Raw genomic sequence first — 18593 nt, forward strand, 5'->3', positions numbered from 1 at the left:
TAATATATGATCATCATTATCCTAGCGTTGCCCCAGCATTTTACCATGGCTCAATTGGGGAGCCTGGGTTCGCTTGGCGACATTATAAAAAAATGTTATATTTAAACAACTTTTTTGTCACCTGGCCTTTATTGAGATTTGGAAAACGCCGACTTCTATGAGAAATTAATGTCATATTTCTATTACTTCCTGAAATATTATGATCACCTAAGACACTCGCCTAGGATAAGTACGTCTATTCAAATTTTAATCCAGGTTGTTTTAAGTAAATTCAGTTTACCTGGTATATGACACAAATGCTTCTGACCTACCTACCTACTTTAGGTTTTTAATAAAATTTGCGGTTCTTTTGGAAGGAAAGGTTAACACGTAAATATCTACGTATATGATTCAATTATATTTTCCCACAACATTTCTTTGAATTTTAACTCTTTCCCCATTTCAAAAATGTAGTAAAATAATTTTTTTTGCTTTTGAATAAACTACGTCAAAAAAGTGGTTCCAATTTTTTTTAACTGCATTTGACGATTCCTAACTGTAAAATTCAACGTCATAACTGTATGGTATCTTCTTTATCTTAAATTTATACAAACAAAGATCGCCTTGCACGATAATGATAATGTCATTATTGTCGGTGACAGCGAAAACATTCACGTGACGATCTCGTTTTCTTTTGCTAATAAGTTTTTTGTTTCACTTTAATAAACTTTGATATCATTCATTAATTACAATCTTAGTATGGCATCTGTTTTTGCATTCGGAATAGAATACTTATCGCTATTAAAATTAAGGTTACCTTTTACTTTTAATAGTTTGATAAATTATGTGCTAGACTTCTCTATTTTTTTCTCCATGACTGCGATCAGAATTTTCACTTTTTGCACTGGATTTTGAATTAGTGTTAAATTTGGAATTATTTATAATATTTGCTATTTGATTAATTACCTCTCTGGCGCCGCAATTTCGTGGTCCTTTTTAAAGAACTCCGTAATTTCAACTTTCAGTCCAGTGAAAGTGTTCACGGGTATCTTTACAGTTCGCACTTCACTCCACAACACAGCACAGCATTATCACAGATTACGAAATTCCGATTGTCACGATGGGTAAATAGATCGAAAATGCGCGGGATTCGGCGCGACCGGTCGGCGGCGGCGCGCATGCGTCAGTGAGCGGAGCGGTGGAATGCAATCTCCCTCGCTCTCTCGAACACGCTAAGGGGCATTATTTTCGCTCTAACTGTATAGCATTGGTATTAGATTGCTTTGATCAACTTACGCTTGGCTAAGTAAACTAATAACAAGTTAAACTAACCTCAAAATTTGTTATTAAATTATGACTAAGTAGGTATGGAATAGTTAGGTATGTTAACTTGTAATGATTACGTAATAAATATGAACAATGTTATCATTTAGGATAACACTTGAACTTCAAAATATGGTTGTTTATAGTGCCGATTCTATTGATTGCCTCTTAAGGATGACTCACGCTAGACCGGGCCGTGCCCGGGCCGCGGCGTCCGATATGTCATTTTCTATGACGGCAGATCGCTGATCACGTGGTGCTTTCCATAGAAAACGAAGCGCCGGAAGCCCCGGCCTGGCCCCGGCTCGGTCTAACGTGAGTCATCCTTTACAAAGCACCTCAGCCGGCTCAGCCCTAGCTCGTGGCAAATTTAGATCAAGTAGGTAACCTACCTACCTACCCACAAATGTTAATACAGAAACGTACTTTTTTCTTTTACGGCCAAAGCCTCTACTGTTGGGGCCCGTTATACCTTTACATTGTTAAGTCCCAGATAATAGACCATATTAATAAGTTTTTTCACATCATTTGTGATTTTTATTACCCACAAATATATTATGTATATGTATATGAACACGACGAAAACTACCTAATGCGTACATATATTGAAATTATATTGTTAAGCACTGAATACATCCCCTGGTTTCACCGCAGCGTCTCCTTTGCTCCCATGAATGACTGCGCTATGCAGTTGTGCCCAATAACTCCCTGGCTTTTTTTGTCCATTTTTTGCTACTCGGTCCCTGGGGTTTTAAAGCTTGTTGTTGACAAGCCGTTGGGAAAGACGATTAAATATGATTTAACGATGTAAGATTCCAAAACAGTTATTATCGTTAAAATTTACGTTATTACCAAATTTTAATAACTTGCGAAAACAGAAACAATTAAATATGATGTCAAAGTTCAGTTCAACAATGTTACTAACGATCTTAAGACGCAATGTTAAGGTAACATTGATAATATCTTGGAAAAAACAAAGCATCACCAAGAAAATCAAGTCACGTTCTGAACCGATACAGCAATTAGCAATTGAGTCATACGTCGATTTCAACGGTTAATGAGTGATGATAATAACACTAAAAATATAAAAGTCCTAAGTCCTATACATGTGTCTGGTACATGTGATATTTTGGTTCTGGAGTAGAGCTGATGGTAATCTATGACATGTGCGAGGATGTTGCGTTTGCGCATGTGGCCATGGAACCATCGAAGAAGTTATATGATCATTCATAAACCTTATTGCAATTAAATAGGGACTATAATACAGTTGAATAATGTTGTTTGTACAAAACAATGCGAGCTAAGTTAAGAATGACTTAGTTTCCGTTGAAGATCCTTATAATTAAACAGATGTTTCAGCTTCAAAGAGTCTTGGACTTGAAAACAATGAACAATAACAATAGGATAAGACTTCTAGATCATAAAATAACGGTAGATGATGCTAAAGTTGCAGAAAACGACTAAATGCATGACGGCGGGATGGCCAAAAAGCGAAGGGCGCAGTACCTCGATGTATTAACTTCACAGTTTAAGTGTACGCTAGCAGTTCATGAAATAAGCATTCGGAAATATTAACTAGCAATATCAAGAAAACACTGCTTATAATTGTATTATTGAGGTAAATTCGAACAACTTAATTTTAATCACAAGTCAACATCAACTAGGTAGTTCTAACGAAACGCGGTACAGTTCCTAAGAGACTAGCGCACTGTTCCACTGCTGGAAGTAGAATGACCTCTCGCCATTCTCGTGCCCCCTCTCATAGACTCCGTACAACGCCACAGATGGCGCTGGCGTTCCGCAGCAACTTCCGACGAGTCATGAGTACGGACTCATGACCATTTCAGTCATTTGACTATCCGTAATCATACATAATGCATAATGGATGCGACATGCATAATAAGTTAAAGAATTTAAGCAAGTTACGTCACTGTTAGAAAATAAAGTAGGAAAAAATCAATAAAATAGTGACTGATATACCAAAACCAGTAGCTAGTTGGTAGTTATAAAAGCAACACGACAATCGAAGAAAATAATAAATAAAGGTGAACGACGTAATCTATAAATATCTAGTCATTCATTTCACACGAGTCCAACCAGATGGCCAGAAATCACAAAAGAAATTTCATAACCATTAATTATCATAAAAATCTTTGATTAAAAGATAAAAAGAGAATGGAAATACAAATCAAATGACAGTGCAATACTGCATTCAATATTAACAAGGAAGCTGTCTATCAAAACTCAAACGGGTCAAAAGAATCTGAGGGCTACTGCGAATCGAAAATCGAAATTTCGTTTTTCCTCTCTATCGCTCGAATAAGCAAGAGTAATAAAGATACAAATAGACGAACAGACAAAGTGATTCTGGACGATGATAAAGCCACAAAAACCGACAAAGAGGAAGTGACAATACACGATTCTCGAGCTGTCAATAAAAGTACTGTTATTTATCAGTTTGCTTTGGAAATGATGTCTCGTTTACGCAACGAGCAACGGTAGTAACGGTTACAGAAGATGTTGTAAAGATGGCGGGGTGTGATAAAATAACGTTCGCAAAATTGTTTATGACTCCCGTAAACAAGATGATTTTAAAAGTAAAGTAGGTAGTTAGGTAGGTCCTTTTTTACCAAAAGATGAAGCAGTGAAAGGTGAATTTTGATTTGAAAATGAAGCAAACATAACAACCTACCCATAATTCGGATTAGTCTAGAAATAGATATAGCAGAATGTCCCGGGTTCGAATCCCGGTAAGGGCATTTATTTGTGAATTCACCACGAATATTTGTTTCTGAGTTATAAATGTTATTTATGTATCAAGTATGTATACCGTCGTTTAGTACCCATAGTTGTACATAGTACAGTCGCCATCAGATATATCGGAGGTGCCGAGGTGCTCAAAAATATCTGAACACGCACTCTAACGCCTTGACAATAGAGAGATATTTGTGAGCACCTCGGCCGCTCCGATATATCTGATAGCGGCTGTACAAGCTTTGCTTAATAGTTTGGGGCCGGTCGAACTGTGTAAGCTTGTTTCCAAAATATTTATTTATTTATTTTATTTAAGTCACACAGCAATGTTTCTTACATTGTAAACAAGCAAACAGTCTAAAGTCTAAGTGCTTCCTCTTGCTATAAAATTATCTGTGACTGACTGCAAACTAATCAGTTACTGCAGACGTGCGTAGCGGTTGCGTTACTTGAAACTCATTCATTGAAATTGTATCGAGTGAAAAAGAGGTTATCAAGGTTGCCAGTAAATAGGATGTTATTATGTATTATTACAATACCGTCAACCGGGGTGAATAGGGACAAAATTTAAAATGTGATTTACCTGATAATTTCTTAAAAATACAAATTGCGTCATTCGGAGGATTGATTAAAAATACAATTTGCGTCATTGCGGATTAAGGAATTGTCAGGTAAATCACATTTTAAGTTTTGTCCCTATTCACCCCAGCCATCCTTATTCACCCTGGTTGACGGTACTGCTTAATACTATCACGTTTATTACGATTTCCCGCATATTACGCTTGTTTTTATACAATTTTTAGGGTTCCGTACCCAAAGGGTAAAGACGGGACCCTATTACTAAGACTCCGCTGTCCGTCTGTCACCAGGCTGTATCTCGTGATCTGTGATAGCTAGACAGCTGAAATTTTCACAGATGATGTATTTCGATTGCCGCTATAACAACAAATACTAAAAACAGAATAAAATAGAGATTTAAGTGGGGCTCCCATACAACAAACGTGATTTTTGACCGAAATTAAGCAACGTCGGGCGGGGTCAGTCAGTAGTACTTGGATGGGTGACCGTTTTTATAGTTAAATAATGGTACGGAACTCTTCGTGTGTGAGTCCGACTCGCACTTGGCCGGTTTTACTGTTACCTAATTCATACGCTTTCCAGCTTAAGATGTGTTCTCGTGGTTCCATCACTTCCTTCAAAATCTTCTTAAGCGGGTTTTAATATAGTTTAGTTTAAATCTACTCCTTAGCTCCTATGAGCGTAAATGGTTTTGAGAGTTTTAAAACAATAAGAGTAGGTAAATACATAGTGTAACTACTTACCATGTTTATATGAACTCAAAAACATAGACGAGCTGCTACTTATTTGCCCTTATCGGTATCGCTAAAGCATGGCTTATAATATGTGACGTTTTCAACCAAAAGGTACCACAATGTCGCTTGTCGATAAGGTTGATTTCAAATTGAAGCTATATGGAAATAGCGCCTTATTGACAACCGACAATAAGTACCCTTTTGGTTGAGAATAGCACATTATAGTACTCATATGCGTAAACATTCTTTATTATTTCAATTTCTACGAAGGTATATGTGTTTACAATGGAGCTGTATAAGGTTCGGTTCACTTATGGTTGAGGAGAGGGGGGTTAGTTGACCTAGTTGGATCATTACCTACACAAAACAATATGAAAAACAAAATAAGTATACGTCATAATTTGACATTAAAAACTAGGTATTTGGCATAAATCTAAAGTTGCGTTACGCATTCGATAAGTTGGTATTTATTTGCTAACAGTGTCAATCACAATAGGTGCATACTGTTTAATTTCGATGATTAGTTGTTCATCATTCTGTAATAATCTTAAAATATTATTACGTATAGTCATTAGGTGTTTCATACAAGGATAAGTCTGCACTTTGAAGAATTTCCATTCGAACAATTATGTTTACATTCCGGCAAATTTTAAACTTAATACCGTGCAATATCGATTAGCGCTAATAAGTTTATCAAATATGTGAGGTATGAAGTTTAAATGAATCATAACATAATGACGGTGATATTGCAGAATTGGTACTCAATGACTGATGAAATTTGTACTTATTAAAACCATTAAACTCCTATGTTCTCCAACATGAGCTGCTATTCTAAATACTTCCGTGGCAACTTACTTGCTGATCTTGTTATGTCTGATCATACTCTGGGGGTAGAATTTGAATATTTATGTGTATTTTTCCGATTCCGCGTCGATAAATGTGGGGAGATCCCAACGCTAATCGTACACAACAGATTATGGGTGTCACCTGGAAGTTGCTAATCCTTATACGATACTTTACAGTAGCATCTCGTAGTACAAACTTATATAAATGGTAGATAATGCCATTAGCCATTAAGTCCGCCTTTCGTATCTTTTTAATTTGAATTTATCGTCGTTGTACAAACCTGCAGGCGGTCCATCTGTCCGCGGTCTCCCCTTCATTGTTCACCGTCCTTCGATCGGACGTGAGTTTAATTGGCTGTTAGATTGTGTTTTGATTGGAGCCGAACATATTCGCACACTCACCTATTTCGTAGAATAAACATACCTATTGTACCTACTATTCGTCAAAAAAGTCAGGCTGATAGGTACTCTTTTCTTTAAAAGAACTCAATCAAGCGTCCAAATAACGTAAATCATAAATTAAAATCGGACAAAAGTATCAATTAAAGTGTCGGGGGTTAACCCTCAATTTGGCTCGGTGCGGGCCCTTCGTAACGAAGAATTATTCAATTGTACAGAGTGAATGCCCTCTAACATTCTTAGAAAGCTGCTGTTGTATCGTGTATTTCTTAATACCATAACACCTACTTATTTTGAGGACCATCCGAATGTTGTGATATTGATTTTAAATTTGATGTTGATTTGACACACCAGCACCACCAATAAGGGAGAGCGAGCACTCTGTAGTGCGAGAAATGTAAAATAAATATGAAATTAAAAGTATTAAAACCAATCAAAAGTAGTTGGAATTCCGCTCTTGGACCATCTGACGAATTGTGTGTGTTAAGAACAGGAACACACTTCATAGACTTAAGGATGACTCACGTTAGACCGGGCCGTGTCCGGGCCGGAGCTTCCGGCGCTTCGTTTTCTATGGAAACCACCACGTGATCACCTGTCATGTCATAGAAAAGTAAGCGCCGGAAGCTCCGGCCCGGACACGGCCCGGTCTAACGTGAGTCATCCTTCATGCTGAAAAGCATGAAACTTGGCATGAACATCTAGATCTGGTTGCTAAAAGTCATAATACAAAGAAAATATTATAAATGCACAGCGGCGTTCACGTCACTCTCTTCGAACGCGAGTCTTCTCTTCTTTTTTCTTTGTGGATACGGAACTGCCTAGCAGCAGTCTTAAGTGGCAATTTATCGCCATTGAACAAATCAGATAATACTTCAAGTTTGACTCTCCACTGCCTCTTGTACGTGCTTATCACGGTATGGTAAGAGTTAGTTAACATTGAGACAAGTTACAAAATTGCGACATAAGACTTTATATCGCCTGTCCAATTTTTAACTGTTTTTTTCTACACACCCCTAATGTCTATCAATGTTGATACTCATAGGACGTTATTATATCAGGACACTTTACTGAGAGGGAACGAGAAAGTTATAATATGTTGTTTCTCTGTACCTTAGCGCCACTTGCACCATCCCACTAACCCGGGGTTATATAAGGGGTTCAAACCGTTAACCCAGTGTCAAATTGAACTGGTAACTATTGTAACCCCCGGGTTAGTGGAATGGTGCTGGCGCTTAGCAGCAGGATTGCTGAAGGTGTCTAACGAAAGGATATATATGTCATACGAATCCACAAAAAAGCCACTTCCTAGGTTCGCGTGACTCATGATATCTCTATAGAATCACAAGAAGAGCCATTTCATGTCGCAACTCGCAATAGGCAAACAGTTTGAGAAACGTGATGAAGTACCGTTGGTCAGTCCTAATATCTGTGACGATGATTAAAACCACATGATTCAGTTGTGCGAGTTGTGAAATTTTTGTTTTCCGAAGAAACACGGTGAGACATCGAAAATCACGGAGTAAAAACACTGATGAGTTGGCAACTTTCTTGTTTGCGTTTATCTATGTTCAAGTTCACATCACCAAATGTATCAATTTTGTATTACATAAATGAATAACAGATTAGTTGGACAAATTGGAGCAATTATATAAACTGTGTAACTTATTGTAAGTGTCTGGGAAATAAAAATAAGAATTTGGCACGAATCAAATTTAATGCAAATTATAATAATGAACCTGCTTAATTAAAAAATATGAGCATAACTTACGTAACATGTCATTTACTCGCACCTGATTATTGTAGTAAAACAAAAAACAACATTATAAACTTGAACATACCTAGTATTATACACGTTACTGACAGATAGCCTGTCGAAAAGTATGTCAGTCTTGATTCACGTACCGTTAATCCGGTTGCATCTCGCTAATGTGGTTTCGCTTTCGTCATTTTTTGCGTACCTACTTATGTCTAACCACAGATCATGGTCACCACACGTTGGAATTCGTGTATTAAAAGCTAGGCGCCTCTGTCTATGCAGGAATAACCTATTTGTATGGGTTTATTTAGTCCCAGTACCTACTCCCAGTTTAGGCCATAACGGCGCTCTCTGACTTTCGGTATTCGGTACCAAAGGTGACTAAAGCTATACGGTTATAAAAGGAAACAATAAAAACAAAAAAAAAAATTAGGGGACATCTTACATAGACCACCTAGCCCCCAACTAAGCAAAGCTTGTCCTATGGGTGTTAGGCGACAAAAAGAAGGAAAAAGAAGGAAATAAGCACGAGTGATGATAATAAAAACACCTTAAATGAAAAAAACTGATACAATGAAACAAATGCGTTTTCCTTAAAAATTGTTCCACTCTAACCATTATGGGCCAGTGTTGTCTTAAATAAATAAATTGAATTGAATTAAAAAGAAGGTCGTCACGGTATGGTGAACTATAAAAACTGCGAATATCCTATGGCTATATTATATTATATCATTTTGATTTGAACAAGGAAATACTTTGCCTTCTAATTATTAGTTTAACAAGGGTTTTAGTGTTTATGTCTAATATGCAGTGCTCCTCATAGAAAAGCAGCTGCAGCAAAGCAAGGTTTGTCTCAAACATGTATAAAAAGACGATGGAAATCCGTTGGTTTCGTAGCAAACAGAGTACTTATGGTTTCGTCATTTCCGACTGTCTGTCTGTTTGTCCGTATGTCGCAGCCTTTTTTTCATAACCAAATAATTATTTTATGATAGTTGTATCATAAAATAAGCTACTATTAAATCCAGACGAATAATTCTTAAAAACTACAAGGTCACCCCACCCATAAATCCTACAGTTCACAGCCACTGAAATAAATGGGGTTACGGAGTGGGATATCGGTCGTAGGTTCAACACCCGCGTATATTTAGTGCTAGTGGCGTTCTAATGGGAATGCCGGATGCTGCCAACGGCGTGCTTCCCTAGTCTCGAGTGTACAGAATGAAATAATTTCATTTTCACCTCAGCAGTTATGTGAGCAACACGAGAGCAAAGTTATTTTACATCTCGTGTTTTTGAGTCCCTCGCTACGCTCAAGATTCTAACTAAGGATCACTCGCTTCGCTCGTGATTCAATTATAGAATCTTTCGCTTTCTAGGGAATCAAAATGAACACTCGCAAGATTAACCAACTTTCCTCTCTTGTTGCACAAATAACTATTGTTCTACTAGTTCTACATATAATCATTAGCAACATAGATAGAGCGTGGGGTGCGCTCAGCAATCCCAAGAATTGACAGCTAGAGGCGCTTTTTAGTTTTTTCGAAAGCGACTGCCATCTGACTTTCTAACCTAACCCAGAAGGAAAATTAGGACTCATTGGGATCAAGTGATGTTTCGTACGTCGTACGTAAGTTCGGAAAAACTTATTAGGGTTCCGTACCCAAAGGGTAAAAACGGCCCTATTACTAAGACTCCGCTGTCCGTCTGTCTGTCACCAGGCTGTATCTCATGAACCGTGATAGCTAGACAGTTGAAATTTTCACAGATGATGTATTTCTGTTGCCGCTATAACAACAAATACTAAAAAGTACGTAACCCTCGGTGGGCGAGTCCGACTCGCACTTGGCCGGTTTTTGTATACCTAAGATAGGAGTTCGAACACGCGACCTTCGGTTTGAAAGTCGCATGCCTTTACTTCTTCGCTTGGTTACCAACGCTCATACACAAAAAAATCTATGGATATTACTTAGTTATGTACATTTTTCGGAATTCCAGGAACAGGAAAATAGAAAATCAAACATTTCATTTCATTTACCTTCCATTTCTTGACAATGTAAGTAGTGGACTGAACTTCTGCAAGGAATAAAGGATGACTCAAGCTAGACCGGCCCGGGCCCGGGCCGAGGCGTCCGACATGTCATTTTCTATGACGGCTGATCGGTGATCACGTGGTGCTTTCCATAGAAAACGAAGCGCCGGAAGCTCCGGCCCGGCCCCGGCCCGGTCTAGCTTGAGTCAACCTTATGTAGGTATGACAGGATTGACAGGTATGTGTCCAAAAGTACAATCGCCATCAGATATATCGGAGCTGCCAAGGTGTTCACAATATCCGAACACGCATTCTAACGCCTTGACAATAGAGGCGTGTTCAGATATTTTTGAGCACTTCGTCCGCTCAGATATATTTGATGGCGACTGTACAGTAGGTACGAGTATATTCTCTCAACTCTTATAAGATCACCGACACTCTTAACTTACGATCAGTGAACGTTACTTTACTGATAAATTCCAGGAAAGCGGATGTCTACAAAGGCATTCGAATTTAGGGCATCGGATTTCTTTAAAAAAGCTTGAAAGTTTTTGCTCTTTATTGCACAACCTGGTGTATCGGTAAGCATGAATAAGTAAAAAACTTTAAGGGCTACATTGTTGGTTTTAAATATTTTGGTTTCTTTTCTGATCGTTATGACTGGCGTCTTAACTTACAAATAAACAAAGACTAAACCGGCCAAGTGCGAGTCGGACTCGCGCACGAAGGGTTCCGTACCATTACGCAAAAAACGGCAAAATATCACGTTTGCTGTATGGGAGCCCCACTTAAATATTTATTTTATTCTGTTTTTAGTATTTGTTGTTATAGCGGAACAGAACAGAAATACATCATTTGTGAAAATTTCAACTGTCTAGCCACGTCTAGCTAACACGGTTCATGAGAAGCACGGTGACAGACGGACAGACAGACAGACAGCGGAGTCTTAGTAATAGGGTCCCGTTTATCCTTTGGGTAAGGAACCCTAAAAATCAGGGCCGGTTGCACCAAAAGAAATGTAATGATCGTGTGTATGTTAAATTGTCTTCAATGTAAAGTTTTACACTTCTACATGGGATGACAGCTGCTGCCGTAATATTGTGTGTTAAGGTCTCATTTTAATTGTGACTGCAGCAACATTGCTGATGCAACGTCACTGGTGATATGATTATGATTGCAGCAGTGGGAAATGTCACTGTTAAGTATATTGTTAATTCCTTGAAAAAATTACTGATGAATTTAACGTTCAAACGGCCCGGCCACGACATCGCGCGGCGGCGGCAGCGGCGAGCGGCGGCCATAGGTTGGAGCGAGACACAGCGATCGGACCTTTCGTTCCCACCTATGGCCGCCGCTCGCCGCCGCCGCCGCGCGATGTCGTGGCCGGGCCGCGCGACTGCAATGGAACAGCAGCAAACATCGCCTATTTCTTGAGACGCTGATGCAGTCAAAGATGAGATTACTTCAACCAGAAACGTCATTTTTGACACTGATAGATCATATCCATAACAAACCCAGATCAAATGCGTAACCTGCTATTAAAATTAGAATATATCCAGTTCAACATATTGCGCGTGGTGCCGCCCTTAGCGACAGACATCAATATTTTCAGTTCCTTTTTCCCCGAGTTGACGACCACTGTGCAGTGAGTAAGCAGACGTCTGCAACCATTGGCACGGTTTCAAATGAATCAACTCGTACGCAGGTTAGTAATCGTCGCGTCATCGATTGATAAATCATAAGTGGCCATTAAAGTTTTCAGATTACGAGGACTACACCTTAGTAGTTTTCAATGAAACGTGAGTAATGGCATTGTAAATTAACTTATTGTTTAGATTTGTATACAGCTGCACTATTTAAACATGCTTCTATTTATTTGATTTATACCTACACAAGCCTAAAAACAGAGGCATCTTCCCTTCTTTAAAAACCGATGATAAATATTTATTTTACAGGATTTAAATCATTTTACGGTTTAGACTCACTTGTTTTAGTCTCTCGCGCCTCGCGTTTTAGTGAGTCTAAACCGTAAAATGTCTCACAACAGTTTAAATTCGATTGTTTACAGGATTTATGGTATAGGTACTTACGTCCAATTACAGTGGTACATCAAAGGGGTGTTTACGTGTATACACGGTGGCTAAAAAATAAGTGCATTCCCGTTGCCAGGGAGGTTTTGGGATTATACTGAGCAACTTTTACTATGGGACTAACCCGAAATCGCGAAAAAAATTTGGCTGTCTCATACATTTTGGCTGATCCATTTTCTATGGGAGCGTACATTTTTTTTGCGATTTCGTGGTTGCTCAGAATGCTCAGTATAATCCCTCCTTGCCTGGCAAAAATGCACTTTTTTTTTCTTAATGGTCTGAATGCACTTATTTTTTGGCCAGCCTGTATAACTAAACCCCCGGCCTGTGTAATAAAACGACACATCCCAACGAGTTTGACTGAACTACTTCTGTTAAATCATTTTGATTGACAGATGATTTCGAAAAGAAAAAGAAAACTGCTTCCACATACAGTATGACGTCACGATCACGTATCAGTAGTACGTTGTACTTTTATTTAATGACAGCATTCAATGTAGTCCAGAGAAAGTGTACTTACGCTATTAAGATGATTGGCGCCTCAAATCGCTTGTTGTGATACTTATGATCCGCCTCTTTACTGGCTTAACAACGAAGTCTCTTAAATCTTATCTTACTTTTAAATTTCATTGGAAAATAAACCTTATTCACTAAGCATAAAGTTCATATGGTTATACGAGTCTTATTTAATGGTGAGAGTTTGCGAAAGTAACTGTTAAGTTCTAAAAGATTGGTCATTTTCTTAAGGTCCTATTTATGGGAAAATGATTCTTAATACAATGAATTATGGTCTAAAGTATGATTTATGGTGTAATGGCAGTTCTAACAACTTAGTATTTTTAGCTTTCACAAGGTTGTATCTTGCTAAATAGTGATGCGCTAAAAAGTACCATAACTTAAGGCCCTAAGTGTTTAATGGTTTTGTTATAATATATTTTAATAAAAACTTTGATAATTATTTTTCGTTGTACCGTATTTAGGACATATTTAAGAAGAGTTGTTTATATATGTAGAGAAATTGAATTGAACTGGTTATTTGATGTTATATTATCGTTAATTGGTTTAGCTTGTAAGTACATAAATTAGAAAATAATTATTTTTTAGCACAGCAAGCATGTGTGTGGTCTCATCATGTCTTGATGTGACATGAACAGACATGTACCGCTCATCATGTGTTTGTACCGTCAGCCGCAAAAGGGCATGGGGACTATATCAATTCATTCATTCATAATTTGTCAATGCAATTTCGCAGCTCACTGTACCTAGGTACCTACAAAATGCAAGAGTACACTCACATAAATAAGTAAACTAGTTGTAAAACTTAAACACATGATTATTTTTGTAACAATGTAAAAAAAATAAGGGAGCCTATATCTCCCTTTATGTAATTTCGTAGAATAATCTCTAGACGCTACATTATACATTTAAACTCGAATATAACAGTTCTTATTTGGGGCATTTTCTATGAAAACACTATTTATATCGGAGCATCGTTTATAATGGCGTAAGCGCCATCGACAATAAGGTCCCTTTTTATAGAAAATACCACATTTTGTCATAACATAAAAAGAACAAATTAACTTATTTTGGGTAACCGCGCCAACCAAGGAAGTATAAAGGATTGACAACTAAATGTCAGTGAGTAAGTTAAATACATATTATGTTGTGTTTAAAAAGCGAAACCACAGGAAAGCCGTACATCCTTGTTTACCTTATATTTTCGTGTCTTTGATGACACAACACAACAGAATAAGCCCCCAAGGCTGATATTTATTAACAACTTTCACCATTTAAAGCCGTGTTCTGACACGGTGCAAAATGGCGGAACAAACTTGTTATGTCATTTAATAATTAATTCACACCTCAGTTGAAAATCATAAGAAAACTATCGAAGGTTGTCATCGGTATCGGTACATATATGTGTACGTATTAATACATATGGAAGTATATACAACAGTTGCATTATATGATAAATCAGTGCATATTATGCACATCACAATATGCACATCCTAAACGGTTGGAGGAAGGACCTTGCGGAGCATACACAATTACACGTATTATTTAAAAAAAGATATTTTTGAAGACGAACCAAAGCTGCGGGAATATGCTAGTCTTTCACACAGATCATATTTATTATACTTTATTCGGTAGTGATGACAAATAGGTAATAAAATAAGCATGTTACACATATATTGGTTGGTATAAACCGTTACGAAATTATAAAAAAACTGTCGAATGGGCGCATTTTTAACGTTAATTTAATGTTAAAGTTACTTAAAATTTATTATTCACCATTTTCATTTATTATATACCCATATACCATACCGGTTACTTGTTATGTTACCATTTTGCGTAAACCTCGTCCTTACATAATGACTTCACTAATCAATCCATTATTATGATATGTTTCATAATAAACCACATGTGATATAATAATATGTTGCGTGTTAGGGCAAGTCAGACTTCGGTAGCAGGTTATATATTTATTATGGAACTAGTCTAGTAACAAGGGTTGAAAATTCTCGAAAAAATCAAATCGTTTTTTTCAGGACGTTTTGAAATTTTCGTTGTTTTCCGTTTTTTTCAGTTTTTATCAGAAAAATATAGACACTATAAGTGACATTGTTTTTTTCCGAATAAAACTTATAAAAGCATGAAATAAAACTATGAAAATGGATTATATCGCGTATATTGAATTTATAATACATCCCGACGTTTCGAACTCTTTACAGCGTTCGTGGTCAACGGGTCACCCGTTGACCACGAACGCTGTAAAGAGTTCGAAACGTCGGGATGTATTATAAATTCAATATACGCGATATAATCCGTTTTCATAGTTTTATTTCATGAGTAACTATCGCGGTAACCGAAGACAATATTATAAAAGCATGTTAATAAAAAAACATGGCTTTTAGACAAAAAAACGGGAATTTTTCCGGGTTTTTTTCAACCCTAGTTCCCATTAACCATACATGGTATGTACGTGTGTGACACTAAGTATTAATAATTAACTATATGATAGGATTGATAGGCCATGGAAAATGTAGATTTTACTTGTATATGTAAGTAATTAATTCAGTTATGATAGGTACCTTATAGTGAGAGTAGTAACATCTGTCAACTTGTTTAGTTATGTACCTAATTACTAATTTGACATATACTTAACGATTTTCTTTAGTGGTTCATTAAAAATTCACCTAAAAAAAACTCAAAAGTAAAGAATTTACGAAAGTGTAATAACATATATCAACACAGATACTTAATGACCTGAAAGCCTGTTCCTATTAAATCTTATATCCGTTCAATTGATTTACAGTTTCCTACATGATGCAATTCTTATCTAACTATCACAGCTGATACAAATCTACATTAACGCTGTTCATTGTGAATATGTTAGCATATTTTATAAAATTTGCATCCGTGTTCGTTAAATCTTATTAGTTATGCGTATTGGGAACTCAATTTTTGTCCCATTTTTGCGGCCCAGATTCTATTTGTAAGTATAACATTGTTAAATATTTTCATTCTTTTGTCTAATAAAATTTTTATTATAATATTTCTGCGTTTGATTATATTTTGAAGTCAACAGACATAAAAATTGAACTCAAAATGTTAAATGTTAAGGCTTGACGTAAAATAGATTTAATTAATGTCATTACCAGGTCAAACGCGATTAAATTTCATTATTTTACCTTTTTTCCGACGTTTCAACTCAGCTCAAATTTAATCGCGTTAGACCCGGTAATTACATTAATTATGTGTACAACACGCGAGAGTTTAAAGTGTAAAATAGATTTCCTGGATTATAATATGTCTTCTAATACATATTGCTTATAATATGTCTTCTAATACATTTTGCTTATAATATTTCTTCTAATACATGTTGTTTTTTTATACCACGTCGGTGGTAATCAAGCATACGGCCCGCCTGATGGTAAGCAGTTACCGTAGCCTATGGACGCCTGAAACACCAGAGATCCGATCCTTTAAAAACCTGTACACTTTTTTTTTGAAGCATCCCAAACTGTAGCCCCTCGGGAAAACCTCGGCAGGGAGCTCCGAGAAGCGTCCGCGGGAGAAAATTCCTCCTAAACCGCACAGTGTACGCAACCATTTAGGTTCTAGGGTGTAAGGAAGTAACTAGTATTACCTAAGTACCTACTTAATTATAATCAGAGCGACAAATAGTGATAAGTCTTACATATATTTTAAGCATAATTGTCTATTACAAACTATTCACTACAATAATTCAGTTGGTGACAAACATCTGATTCGAAAAACAATTTTTAATAGCATTTCATTTTCACATCCCTGCAATAAATGTGAAATGAGCCCAAATTGTGAAGTTGGAATAGGCTTCCTGGAGGTCGATTCTGTTTAAACGATTATGATTTTTAATAATTTTGTTGTTTTTCTTTTTTTTTATAGTTTTCACGTTATTTTGAATTGTTTGACATGATGCCAACGGCCGCTTTTTATCACCGCACCGCTCACCGTCGGCAACTCGGTAGGGTGTTCATCCGCATCCTCACACCGACCTAAATGGTCACACACTATGCGGTTTAAGAGGAATTTAATCCGGCGGACACTCCGGCTGTGGAAAGAACTCCCTGGGATTGATGGACTGGGACTGGGATTGACTGGGAAGGATTTTTCAAGGTGCTACAGTATGGGGTTTTTCAAAAGGGGTGTACAGGTTTTGAAAGAGTCGGCAACGGACATTAGGTATAGTTTGCAACTTCTCAAATGATTTTTACTCCTAAGACAGTAATCTGTTAAACAAAAACCATTGTTCCTTTTGAGTGAGCGGTCATTGTGTGCCAATGAGTCTGAGCGCGTGCTTACGGCGCGTGCCATTGTCAGACACAATGGCACACAATGGGCGACCGCTCGCACAAAAGGAAAAATGGCTTTTGTTTAACAGATTACCGTCTTAGGCTTAAAAATCATTTGTGAAGATGCAGACTATAACATCCCTGGCGTTGCAAGGTCATATCAAAATAAGATGAAAACCTTACCAAATTATTAAAAGAATCGGCCCCCTGGTCAGTCACTAATTTTACCGCCTCTCGTCCCACAAACCAACCGGTTGACAACACTTACCGGTAGAAAGCTCAAAGCTTTTAATTCATAGCACGGTGGGCTTAATTAGGCCGTGCGATCTTTTGTGTAAAAGCTTTCGCCGTTAAGCTTACGGTCTCCAACTTACCTGAAACAAATGCGTTATTGTTAGAAAAGCAAATTACATCACGATGTTACAATACCTAAGTAGGTACAGCTCTAGAAAGATTTGTGCAGCATTTTATTAATACTAGATGTTAGGAAACTTAGAATATAAAATCGTAGGTCTTGAAAAAGCTCTGTTTTATTTCTTACGTCATTTACATTGGGTTGATTAGTCGTTTTTTAGGGTTCCGTACCCAAAGGGTACACGGGAGCACGGGACTCTATATTACTAAGACTTTGCTGTCTGTCTGTGCGTCTGTCAACAGGCTGTATCTCATGAACAGTGATAGCTAGACAGTTGAAATTTACACACATGATGTATTTCTGTTGCCGCTATAACAACAAATACTAAAAACAGAATAAGATAAATGTTTAAGTGGGGCTCCCATACAACAAACGTGATTTTTTTGCCGTTTTTTGCGTAATGGTACGGAACCCTTAGTGCGCGAGTCCGACTCGCACTTGTATAGAAAATCATTTAAAACATTTTAATAAACTAATCATTACCAACAAACACTGATTGCAAAGCATTGCATACAATATTCATTAAATGGGTCATTCTCTGAGTATATGTCTGCGGTTGCGTCTAATTGCCACGACGCTTTTCATACATTTTGTATGGGTGCAGCAATTATACCGCAGACATATTTTTTGAGAATGAACCCAAATAATTATTTTCTTCCCTGGCACTAGGTATAATACAAAACTAATTTTTAACTAATACCGACAATTTTTAGAAAATCATACTTCATACATATGTGCCATTTTCAAACAAAAGGGTACTTATTGTCGCTTGTCAGTAAGGCGCTTCCATATAGCTTCAATTAGAAACCAACCTTATCAACAAGCGACAATGTGGTACCTTTTGGTTGA

The 18593-nt window shown here is 37.2% G+C and overlaps 1 protein-coding gene across 3 annotated transcripts in view; it reads right to left on the minus strand.

Moving 5' to 3' along the window:
* The window catches only part of LOC134744528 (uncharacterized), a 106093-nt gene that overhangs the window by 40729 nt on the left and 46771 nt on the right, over nt 1–18593 (minus strand). The window contains exon 1 of one of the 3 annotated variants that reach the window (XM_063678335.1): nt 946–1169. The exons of the other annotated variants lie outside the window; for them this stretch is intronic. The gene's annotated coding sequence lies outside the window, so the exon portion shown is untranslated. Of the gene's footprint in view, nt 1–945; nt 1170–18593 lie in introns of those variants that run through there. 3 annotated transcript variants of the gene reach the window in all.

Source organism: Cydia strobilella, chromosome 10 (assembly GCF_947568885.1).
Source record: "Cydia strobilella chromosome 10, ilCydStro3.1, whole genome shotgun sequence".
NCBI classification, from domain to species: domain Eukaryota; kingdom Metazoa; phylum Arthropoda; class Insecta; order Lepidoptera; family Tortricidae; genus Cydia; species Cydia strobilella.